This window comes from Carassius gibelio, chromosome B9 (assembly GCF_023724105.1).
Source record: "Carassius gibelio isolate Cgi1373 ecotype wild population from Czech Republic chromosome B9, carGib1.2-hapl.c, whole genome shotgun sequence".
Classification (NCBI taxonomy): domain Eukaryota; kingdom Metazoa; phylum Chordata; class Actinopteri; order Cypriniformes; family Cyprinidae; genus Carassius; species Carassius gibelio.
The window spans coordinates 19,612,908-19,626,254 of NC_068404.1; positions in this window are offsets into that span (position 1 = coordinate 19,612,908).

Genomic DNA, 13,347 nt, shown 5'->3' on the forward strand with positions numbered 1-13,347 from the left:
GAATTATTGCATTGATTTCTGTAGCTGATGATTGGTGGGATACACTTGAGCTAATTGGATTTTCTACATTGAGTCCATTCATTCAGTCTAGAAATCATTCAGTCACTTCTCATTGTAAATTTATAGTCAGAGTCCTAAAAAAACAGTTGAATCATAGCCTCATTGATGTTGGCATAAAGTCAGCTGACTCAGCTGCAGTAATTTTCAAAGATTAAACTACTAACTCACACACAGTCATACACACACGCACACAATGACCACATGACTGCATGTATTTAAAATGCTAAATAGAATACCGATTTATTAAATGTCAAATTGTTACTTTTTTACTAGTACACTGAGTTTGAGATTAATATACAACACTGAAAAGGCAGCTGATTTTCAAACAATGCGTTTCAGGCACTGAGTGTGATGGACAGAGGAAATTTGGTATCCTCCAGTGCATTTGATATCCTTTTCCTGGCCAATGGTGGCAGGTGAATGGCAGAAATAGCGGAATTGTATGTGTGCGCCAGAGGCTGGTTTTGTCTGAGCTCCTGGATGACTTTGCTCCAGTGGTGCAGGGTCTAAACGACATTGCTTGGGGGGGGGTCTCCCTCGGTAGAATTATATGGTTATTTGGATTTAGTACAAATTTTTTAAGGTTTGAGATTTACATGATCCTCTTAAGCCTAAAGACTGCCTATACCTTATAATTCAACTGTCTCTCTGCTCTTGTCTCAGTGTTTCTCTGTTATTTCTCTCTGACAGCTGAACAGATTCGTTCTAGACAATTATCACTTGAAACCACAGTGAATGATCAGCAATTTGTGATGAAAGCCATTTTGTGACATGCAAAGATGTCAATAGAAAGACTGACTTTTTGCAGCAGTTAACTTAATAATTACGTTGATATTGCAATTGGCAGTGAAAAACGCAAACTCTACGAGTCTTCTGTTTGGCACATTTGAGGCTAATTGTATTGTTGTAATTGGGAACACTGAATTTAAATTCAATCCGACTGAAGAAGCAATGGTACTGCGGGCCATGATAGGGTGGCTGATTCTTACAGCAATGGGAATGGCACTCCTGGCCGTGGCAAAGATGTTGTTTATCCAACTGAAGAGAGAATGGCAGTCCTGGCCATGTAGGACTCAGATCATTGGGAGGAGTCTGTACTGTACAGTCTGCTTTGGACACCTGTCGGGGGCTTAAGCTGACACTTGACTGACACTTAGTCAGGGACTAACCCTAACGAAAGGAAAATATATTGTGATATATTGTAATATATTATTTTCCCTTTTTATTTTCTAATATTTTATATATTTGAATACATTTAATAATATATTGATGATACATATATTATATAATATATTGCAAAATATACAAATGATTGCCACTTTCAATATATTGCAATATATTGGAAAAAAATTAATATATATATAAGAATATATGCCTAATATATTACATGATATTTTCCAATATACTGCAATATATTTTTCTTTCATAAGGGAAAGCCGACATTAAACCTTGTTCCGAGGCTGAGGCCGACAGTGAACTCTGGTTGAGGGCTGGAGAATGCTCTGATTTCTGGTTAGGGGCATGAGCCTTTACTGGGAACTGATTGGGGCCGGGAGCCCACGCTCGAATCTGGACAGGAGCTCAGGAGCTTGAACTGATCTGGAGCTGCGCTCTGAGACGGGTGTATTGTCTGGATGCGATTCTCTTACAGGCTTTTGGACTGAAGGTAAACTTGGCGTCTACTCACTGGTATGAATGGGCTCTGGTGCAGATTCAAGGGTTAGATTAGAGCGGGCTCTTTACTAAATTCTGGGGTAGGAACGTACTCTGAAATTATTTCTGGGGTAGGAACAGACTCTGAAATTATTTTGACTGTGGTGGATTCTAGACTGAACTTGATCAAATGAGCGGACTCATGGACTGGAGCTGACACTGTTGCAAATTCACTTCTGGATTCTGGGACTGGAACGAACCCACGGGCTGGACTGGACACTGGAAAGGCTCTAGAATGGTAGCCATTTTGACTTCTGACTTGGTACTAGTGACCTTAACAGGTAATGCTTTCAGAACAGCAGCCATAATGTGTGATATCAGAGGCAATGATTGTTGATGACTGAAGTTCAACAAACCTAATGGGTGAGGACTCAGGATCGGCGGCCATAATGGGTGAGGACTGGTGGTTAGAGACCCTGATAGGTGATGACTGAAGGTCGGCGGCCATGGCGGATAATGACTGAAGGTCAGCAGCCCTGTTGCAAGCAGACTGGTAGCCATGACAGGTGCTGATATTACCGGAAGGCTGAGCAATTTTTTCCAAAGTGGACTGGCTTAGTAGAAGGGCATAGAACATATTGTTCCAACGTGCAATTAGTGGTGTTGCAGGGCAACAGTGAGTGAAATGGTCCATCCAAACCTACGTGAAAGTCATCAACTCCTCATCCTTCAAATTAGCTGCAGAGGCCAGCTCCAAGAATTCCTGGGCATATTCCACTAAAGGTAGGCCATGTTGAGAAAAAGAGTATAGCTGGTCCGATAGAAGGGGGAGGGTATTCATGTTGTAAATCCAATCTTACGAACTAGTCTTCTGTCACACTACAGAAGGAGACCTTGGAGAAACAGACAGCTTGGTGCGGACTACAGGCATACAGTAATGAAGCATTTTTACTCTGCTGTAAAAGTACTTTTCAAGTTCTTTATCAGAGTGGGTTTTTTTTTTTTTGAAAACTTTACTTCATAACATTCCAAAAAATAATATTGTACTTTCTACTGCACTACGTTTCATATTAAATATCGTTTAATTCTTAAATCTATTACTCTTACTCAAAAGTAATTCAAAGATTTACTTGAGCACAAGAAAGTACTAAATTTATGTTTTTAAGTATTAAAGGTAAAACAAACAACAACTTTTATTGTCGCAGACAGTGAAGACAGGCAGGGGAATCAGGTAAGGAGTAACATTTCTTTTCCACTTGACAAGATGTCAAGACATGAGAATGCAGGTGAGTAGGAAAGGAATAAGGCAGTGGCATCCACAGACCTCCAGAGGGACAGGGGCTAAGTAACATCCTGGGAGATCCCCCTTAGTAGAAATCACTGTCCGAGGGCACAGACTGGACCAAAAAGGGCACTGGCGATTAAAGATGCTGTGCACACCACTGGAATAAGGTATGGGTAAACCTTGACGAGACCAGACAATAAGGGTGTGAAAAGTGAATGTTTATATATAGTAGAGGGTGATGAGGTGATGGTGGCAGGTGTAGTGATTGGGGATCTGATGCAGGTGTGGGTAATGCAGTCCTTAATGAAGGTGTGACTCAGTCATCTAACTAACTAACAAACTTTTTATTTCAATTTTATTGACTTTAATAATTTTGTTGTGTCATTTTTATTAATATTTTATATTTCTATTTAGCTTTATTTTATGTTAGTTTTATCAAATTTTTAGTTTTCAGCTTTTAACTGCAAAAATATTTTTTTAAATAGATCTAAAGTGGGGAAAATATTTATTTGATCCCCTGCTGATTTTGTAAGTTTGCCCAATTGCAAAGAAATTTATAAAATAATAAAAGGATAAAAGGAGACAAAATACCAACCAAAAAATCCAGAAAAAAACCCCATTATATAAAGATAAGATATTGATTTGCATTTCAGAAAGTAAAATAAGTATTTGATCCCCTGCCAATCAGCAAGAATTCTGGTTGGTTGGTTATGTGGTTGTGTGCCCATGTGGAACACAGATTAGTCCTGTCACTTTAAGAAGTTACTCCTAATGTCAGGTCATAAGGTGTACAAGAGACTTGTCCACACAAACTGTATCTTCCATTTCAACCTCTCCCACCATAATGAGCAAGACCAAAGAGCTGTCAAAGTATATCAGAGACAAGACTGTAGATCCGCGCAAGGCTGGAATGGGCTACAACACCATCAGCTAGAAGCTTGATGAGAATGAGAAAACAGTTGGTGATTTTAATCGAAAATGGAAGAAATACAAAATAACCATCAATCGGCCTTGGTCTGGAGCTCTGTGAAAGATCTTGCCTCACAGGGTAAGGATGATCATGAGAAAGTTTAGGGATTAGCCAAGAACTACACAGAAGGAGCTTGTAAATTATCTTAAGGCAGTCACCAAGCAACACTAAACACTAAAAAACACTAAAAAGTGGAAAAAAAAAGTGAAGTGACATACAGCCAAGTATGGTGACCCATACTCAGAATTTGTGCTCTGCATTTAACCCATCCAAAGTGCACACACACAGAGCAGTGAACACACACCCGGAGCAGTGGGCAGCCATTTATGCTGCAGCACCCAGGGAGCTCAAGGGCACCTAAGTCATAGTATTGAGGGTGTAGAGAGCACTGTACCTGCACTCCCCCCATCCACAATTCCTGCTGGCCCCGAGACTTGGCCCCTTTGATTGTGAGTCCGATTCTCTAACCACTAGGCCACGACTTCCCCCACTACGCTGCAATGGACTTAAATCCTGCAGTGACCGCAAGGTCCCGCACTGTACAGGCCCGTTTAAAGTTTGCCAATGAACATCTTAAGGATTCAGAGAAGGCTTGGGAGAAAGAGCTGTGTTCAGATGAGACCAAAATTGAGCTCTCTGGCATTAACTCAACTCGCCGTGTTTGGAGGGTGAGAAATGCTGGCTATGACCCCAAGAACACCGTCCCTACAGTAAAGCACAGAGGTGGAAACATTATGCTTTACGGCTATTTTTCTGCTAAGGCTACAGGACCACTTCACTGAACTGAAGGGCAAATGTACAGGGCCATGTACTGAAAAATCATGGACGTGAATCTTCTCCCCTCAGCCAGAAAATTTAAGATGGGTCATGGATGGGTCTTTTAGTCTATCCATTCTCCAGACCTCAATTCTTTAGAAAATCTGTGAAAGGAGCTGAAACTTTGAGTTGCCAAACGACCTTAAGAAACCTTAAGGGTTTAGAGAGGATCTGGAACAAGGAGTGGACCAAAATCCCTCCTGAGGTGTGTGCAAACCTGGTGACCAAATACAAGAAACGTCTTAGCTCTGTGCTTGCCAACAAGAGTTTCTGAACCAAGTACTAAATCATGTTTTGCTTGGGGATCAAATACTTATTTCACTCACTGAAATGCGAATCAATTCTAACCCTTATGTAATGTGTTTTTTCAGGATTTTTTGGTTGGTATTCCGTCTCTATACATTAAAATAAACCTACCATAAAAATTACAGACCCTTCATTTCTTTGTAAGTGGGCAAACTTGAAAAATCAGCAGAGGATCAAATAAATGTATTCCCCACAGTATTTAACAATTACACTTGTGATGTAATGGTTCATTGCTATTTTAAATATTCACTGGGTAACAGTGTTTTTGAGGCCTAAAAGATTCATCAACAGGGAAAACAGGTCCTCAGTCACCACAGGGAAGACTTACTGACCCCTCTATTGTTGTTACACCTCCCCTGAGAAATGTCCCACAATGGAATCCTCTGAATTAAAACTTAAATCACTCAGACATATTTCAACATGTTCAGCCAACTGTGGCAACAAAAGTGGTCATGTATCCAGCAATTCTCATTACCTGAACACCTCTATAAAAGGCATGTTTGGTCAATCTAGCTAGAATTACCATAGCAGAAAAAATTTGTTGGTGTTTATAACAGTACGTGTCTACACATACAGAAAGCTCAAATTAGTCTCCAGAGGCAGGGATGACCTCTTTTTCTGGTGCTTTGTATATCACTGGGCGAGTAGCAAGGCCTTGGTAATGTTTTATTGTCACAAGGGATTGTTTCACACTGTGGAGTGCCCTAGGTGTATGCTTTGTGCTGCTCTCTACTATCACTCAAGGAGATCATTACAATCTGATTAAACCACCTCCAGTCTCCAAAGACAGGGGATTGTGGGAAAAAGCACACCTTCTTAATATGCTCAATTTCAGCTGCCCCGAAGAACAACACTGGGAGAGCCAATTTACAAGACAGGCGTTTGGGTTTTTTCAGACTTGATTTTGATGGACCACTGCACACGGTTGAAGGGAGAAAATGGAAAACAAACCCTCAAAGCCCATTATGCCCTCTGGCATGTATAATGAAGACACTGCAACAATTATTAGTAAGCAGAGTATTTCTAATTGCATTGCTATGGAAATTCTGTAGCCTCTTTCCTGATGTGCTCAATAATGTTTCATTCTCATTTAGCCAAATGAACTTGGGGAGAAACATTGCTGCTCATCATCATTCTCTAATCTTTTCTACCCTCACAGCCTTTACCCAAGTGTCTAATGTTAGAAAGCATGAGGGAATAAATGTGTCTGAAATCTGTGCCTGCAACATCAGACTTCCTTGAGTTGAATATCGAAAAGACTACCAGAAAATATTTAAATTCAGTTAACGTTACAGGCTTGATTATCAGTTTTGATTAAATAGGTTCAGTCTCAAATATATTACCTTGGTTTTCAACATTTTTATCGCAAGGAGAAGACACTGCAGTTGCTAACTTTCATTTGGAACAACCATTCGAGTAACGTCAACTTACCGCAAAAATAGAATTTCAATTGAATTTAAATTTGCCCTTTGTTGGAGCAAACTTTTGCACCAGATACCACCTTGTAAGAGTGCGCTGAAGTGATTTCCAAACACAGCACAAGTCGTGATATATGATTCACAAAGAAATGATTCTTAAGACCCAGATCTTTTAGTGTGTCAATCAAACTGATTCACAAATCAGGCATGATTGTTTTTGTTGTTTTTCAATTATGTTCGATTCCAAATAAACCAACTTTTTACTCTGTTGTGTTAAAGATGTCATTATGTTTATTAATTGATTGTTTCCATGACACTGTGTAAATAAAGATACACTTTCACACACCAGAGTTCTGTGGCAATGACTTTACTAAAAATAATTGGTAGCCTTCCTAATACATAATAATAAAAACAGACCTATCACAGCATTTGGTTTAGCCTTTAGAGTGTGGATATGGAGGAAAATAAATACAAAAAATTACAGATAAAAATATATGAATAAGACTCATCCTGTGATGTTTTATTGAATAAGAGAGGATAGTTCTTGCATCACTTTACCTTCCTCTGTGATGCAAAGTAGTCATGTGGCCTGTAACCTAAAGGGTTAATAATAATAAATTCATTAGACTTGCTGTAATAAGCTTATCACCACTTTTGATGCTCAGGGTCTCAGGAGAGACTGACCTGACATGTGCTAGCGCCCTCTTGCATATACGGTAGATTAAACAACATAAACCCCCCCTGAAAATGTAATCATTTCACTTTACAGGTTATAATGTGGTTCCTGTGGCTCAGTGGTAGAGCACTGTGTTACCAGCGCAAAAGATTGAGGGTTCAATTGCCAGAGAACACACAAATTAGTAAGAAAAAAAATCTATATCCTGAATGCACTGTAAGTTGCTTTGTATAAAAGTGTTTGCTAAATGTAAGTAATATTGTTAAAATTCTGCAGCAGTTGAAAGGCTAGGCACAATACAAAACTCTATGGCACAATAAATAGGCCTGAAAAAGTGGGGATTAACTGTGAGAAACTAAATCAGTGACCCAAAGGTTGAATTAATGGAGCGTCATATGGGTGCTGCCCCCATGTGGTCACTACTAAATTACATATACTATGCTTCCATCACAATATCCTTTACAATTCTTATTCGCATTGAGGAATGCATTGTAATAGCTTTTAAAGGTTCCACAAACAGGAGACACTTTTATATAGATTTTTTTTAACTAAGCAATGCATTGAATGAACAACCAATATGAGATTTTAAAGTGTAGATTTAAAAATTCTCAAAAATTAAATCATAAAAATTTGTGTATGTTTGTGTAAATATACACAGCAAGTTTAGGTGGGGAAATTGAATAAATATCACTTCCAGTTCTATACATCAAAAGTGTATTGCATAAATATCACAGATGGTTTCCAAACAATCTGGTTTACAAGACATTAAGAAGATTCTGAACCCCATGGCTCTATATGTATCTCATAGAAAATGGCCAAAAAATGCTGTGGGAATCATCCAGTGTTTAGACGTTAATCTGTGAGGAAAGACTTTGGTAAATTTACACTGTAGCCTTGATCTACTCCAGTGAGAATTTGTACATTATAAGGTATTCATTGCTCCCCAGAATCTGTCAGTAGACTGAAGAGATCAATCAAATCACATCAATTACAAGAATGTCAGAAAACTACCAGCACATCATTCCTGTTTTAGAAGCACTGGCTGTGGATAATTAAAGTGTAGCATAATCAATGAATCACTGACCTCTATTTCAGTGGCTAAAGAAATAGTACATTAGTAGAATAGCCATTCATGATTTGCCACATTTTTCTTTCAAATATGCTGCTCTGATAATAATGGTGATTAATTTGCCATAAGCTCTATGTGAAGTTACTGAGGGAGTCACACCACAGTCTGAACTCAGACTGAAGGTTTTAACATTAAACTGTTAAAAACAAGTCTTGGTGTCTGGCATGTCTGTGTTTGGCCCACAGGTGATACTCCCCCTGCATGAACATCTGGAGCAGTGTGTAACGGATCTCATCTGTAATGCCTCTGTGAAGCTCCAACTCAACAGAAGACCATCAAAAAAAGAATACATTAGAGGCTGGGAGTTCCTTCAGTACTGCAAACCAATTAAAAATATATTTGACCAGTTACAGCATATCCAAAAAACCTACATTGATATTTAAAAGACAGATCTACCAGAGCTGAGGACCTTATGAACAGTACAGTTGAAAAAAAGAAGAAGAAAAAAGACCTCCTACTTCTACTTCTGGATCAAGAAAAAGAAATGTTCTGGATATGACTGAAAGTGTGTTAGTGCTAATGTGTAGTTTTTAGGTTACCATTTAGGGGTATATGTATTAAAAACACAAAATAGTCTAAAGAAACAGATATAAACTCCCTCTATTTAAAGGGGGGGTGAAATGCTCGTTTTCACTCAATATCCTGTTAATCTTGAGTACCTATAGAGTAGTACTGCATCCTTCATAACTCCAAAAAGTCTTTAGTTATATTATATTCATAAGAGAAAGATAGTCTGTACCGATTTTTCCCGGAAAAACACGAGCGGCTGGAGGCGTGACGTGTGGGCGGAGCTAAAGAATCACGAGCGCCGGTAGGCTTTTGAGTTGAGAGCGTTTGGAAGCTGAGACATTACCTTGAGGAAAAAAACATCATCCAAAACAAACCATGGCTAACAGTCAGATTCAGCCGTTTATTTATGATCCAGAATCAGATCCAGAGGCTGAAACTGAATGAGAGCAGCAGCAGCAACGACTCGCTCCGAGCGGGGCTCGAACCCGGGTCTCCGGCATGGGAGGGGATGCACTAACAAGGAGGTAGAGATATTTTAAGCAGTTTTACTCACCGCCTGCGGTTCCAACACACGATTGTGACCCTTTTTCGTTGGGATTGCATCATCCTTAAGAAATAAACGATATGCAAACCCGGCGTCAAACTGGGCCTTGTTTGTAAAACAAGCATCTTCGAAATGCAGGGAACAAACACTTACACAACTCCGTTGATGCTCTGTAAAAAATAAAATCCGTCCACTGGTCCCTTAATGCTGTTTTTTCTTTGGTAATCTGTGCAGATTACCAAACATTGAGTGTAATTCTGTGCATCTTTTTGATATCTCAAAGTCTAAAGACCACATAATGTTTTGCAACAAAACAGTGTAATAGATTAAAATGACAGAGCAGCATTTGTGCAAAATTATGGTGCATTGAAGAGCCCATGTCACAATGATGCTTCATTAAATTACACACCTCATGTCTCCTCACTATTAAAATACAGTACAGACCCTGGAAGTTATTATATAGGTAAGAGAAATTAGTAAAATGCATATGAGGGAGCATCTAAAAGCAGAAAATATAGTATATACTTGCAGCCACTACAAGAATTACACTACTACTTAAAAAAAAACATAATTTAAAAGGTTTTAAATAGATAAATAAAATAATGATGAATACATTTTGCACAGGTTAGCTAAGCTACATGCATCCAACTTTTTGCTATTTTTTCTACTGAATTTATATAGAATATTATATTCTATTAAAATTACTAGAACAATGTTTACTCATGAGAGAACCTTGCCAGAACATTCCCTGTTAGAGGGGTATATTGCACATTTATTAAAGTCAACTTAAGCTATAGATAAATATTTGTTAAGAGCACAATTTATTATGTGACCCACAGAGAAACATGAGGTTATTTGGACACCAGTCTGAAAGTAACTGAACGTCCAACAAAAAGACAAGTTTGGATCAAGTCCTTATTAAGTTGCAAATATTAATATTATTTTCTTCAGTGTGTTTCAAGAACAAATTAGGAACAAATACAAAAGCTTCATCAACAGCTTAATTCACTCAGCATGATCTAAAACCATAGCTGTAAGTTCATGTTTCTTGTTGAGAATTTGTTTTTTTTTGGTTTTGTTTTGCAATTTTCCTTGAGTTTGTGGTTCAGGAAGTTCAGGTACACTATAATCGTGCTTATTCCCTCAGGTCTGCCTTTAGAGTCAGAGTTTACTTGCTCATCAAGATAAACCTATGCTGCCAAACTGGTCTCAGTCCAAATCTCCTGTGGCCTGACTATCACAGCACATTTCAGAGTTGAGTGTTGAGAATCTGTCTATCACAAAACTATAGTGTTTTCAAAACCTGACACTTCCTGCTGAGAAAGGGCAGAAATCAAGATTAGATGAAAAGAGTAATGAAAGACAAGAGGGTGTTTAAATGGACGTCCACTGAACATTTTTTAATTAAATAAGAGGGACTGAGCAGTGAGGGAACAGACAAGCATAAGAAATGATCTCATGGGAAAGCCGGTGATGTTTTAATGAATTCTACTGGGCATCAGTCCAAGCTGTATTTCATGTGTTGGGACTTTGAACAGGTGAACTTTTTGCCCTACCTCACAGATGCCCTAAAAACTGCTTTGCACCCCTCAATTGATTTGGAATATACTCTAAGTGAAATAGTACAAAAGCTGTCCCTGGGCCAGAATTATTTTAAAAGGTACACCTTTGCTACTTTATTTACACCTAAAGGGGTAAAATATTAGGCCTAAATTAAAGATACATTTTAGTACCTAAATATTTCAGTTCTTTTTATCTTAGGAACTCAACCCAGTCACCATCATTTTTTTAAAAAGAACTGACTCCTTGACATGCAATTGCAAAGTTACTACAGTCAACAGAATGTCTAAAGTGAAATGTCTAAATAAGAGTCATTTTTGTTTGTGAATCGGGTCACAATGCATGTTTCTGATTCACTAAATCTACCCCATAACAGTCATTGGTTCATGAACCTGACCATGGTGTCATGCTTCATATTTTTGATTTACAAAAAAGGAATCCGCTTACAAAGAATTCAGTTACAACAGTCGTCTGTTCATGAAGAGAAAGGGAAACCTTTAAAGGAATAGTTCACCCAAAAATAAAAATTAGCTGTTGATTTACTCACCCTCAGGCCATCCAAGATGTAGGTTACTTTCTTTCTTTGGTGCAACACTAAAATATGATTTTTAGCTGAACCTGTGGTCCTTGGTGATTCATAATGTGAAAGTCAGCAGGTGCTGTGTCTCTGAGGGAAAAAAGCAGGAACAAGAAATCTCGAGGATATCTGTGGTTTACAGGTAATAATGCTGTAAATAATGTTCAATTATTAATGTTCAATTATTCAATTATTAAGATTTGCACACTTTAAAGAAATTGAAAAGAGTTTTTCATGTTTTCCACTGATTATGACTATACATCATAAACCACAAACAGTCACATACTATACATTTTACAGACTCTCCCCCAAAGCAGCAGGCTCCTGAGGGAGTAATTAAGGTAGTGTCCTTAATTTAGGACATTACAAAGTGTTTTTATTCCCACAGCATTGTACATGAACTGTCATTCATCAGATCACTCACAATAAGCTTAAATACATTTGTAAATGTTTTAAGTGTCATTAAAAATCATGCTAAAACAGACTGTTCGAAGATACATTATGTATTTATCATGCAGTATGATTTTGTGTTCGATGGTTGAGGCACACGTAATACAGCCTCAGGTACACCGGCGTATGGTGCACGATTCAACTGAGACTCAATTCCCACTGATGCTTCTTATAATAAAACACTTGGTCGTTCTCATCGTTATAGCTTCATTTTCAAGGAGTGCTAATTAACGGAAATTGCCTGTGTCTGCTTGGCAGTGACTACTGTATACGTTAATGGGGCACTCTGACTGCTTTCTTATTGGGTATAATGTGCTATTAACATAGATTTGAATATGACAAAGGAACATGTGGGAAATTTACTGCAGAGAGGGAAAAACCCAGTTTTGAAGTCTGAATTGGCAGCTTAACTGATTATAATACAATTAAAACATGAGTCAACAGGCCTTGTGTCGTCCTTCAAAGGAATAATTCTCTGTAGTGTTGGATCATGTTCTATTTGCATAATATCATGTATAGAGAATGTCCTAATATACAGTAGGGCAAAAAAGTCTTAGATTACCCATAAAATCACAGATTCAAACTCAAATTGAAATCCTGGAAATTATAAGACTGGGGTTTAGAACAACAACTACAACAACAACAAAAACATCAGCTTTTAAACAAATTTGTGGAGTTCATGCAGCTTGAGTACTGCTGTCATTAAACACATCAAATGCAAATAAATACATTAATAATTAGAACAGTAGCACTATTGATCACAGACTTTTGAATCCCTCTTTAAATAGATTTTCAGTGATTATGAATTATACAATTTTACAATCTTTTTTATATAATGGAATATAAGAAATGAAAGAGAAAATAGTCACAGAGAGAGAGAGAGAGAGAGAGAGAGTGAGAATATCTATTGTTATGATAAAGGCAGGTTCATTGCTATCATGAAGTTGACGTCATTCTCTCTTACCTTGAAAAGTAAGTGTGCTTATATATAGGTGTTTCATGACTTGATGTCATATTTCTTTTCTTGAGAAGGAAAAGGCTATATCAAAGTATTTGCATTTAAAGGGGTCATTGGATGTCCTTTTTCCACAAGTTGATATGATTCTTTAGGGTCTTTATGAAAAGTCTATAATAGACTTAAAATTTCTCAGTGTTAGCGAAACACCCCTTTTACCTTGTCAAAATCAGCTGTGTACATAGCAAGCCAATTCCTTGCATGTCTCTTTAAATGCTAATGAGCTCTGCTCACCCCTCCCCTCTCTTTTTCATGGGGTGATGAGCAGACTGTAAACTTTAGTTTTATGTTTTATGCAAAATTTATGTTTATGTATGTAAAGTGAATTTGGCATCTGATTACCCCTTTAAAAATGAGATATGACAACATTTGCTTTCT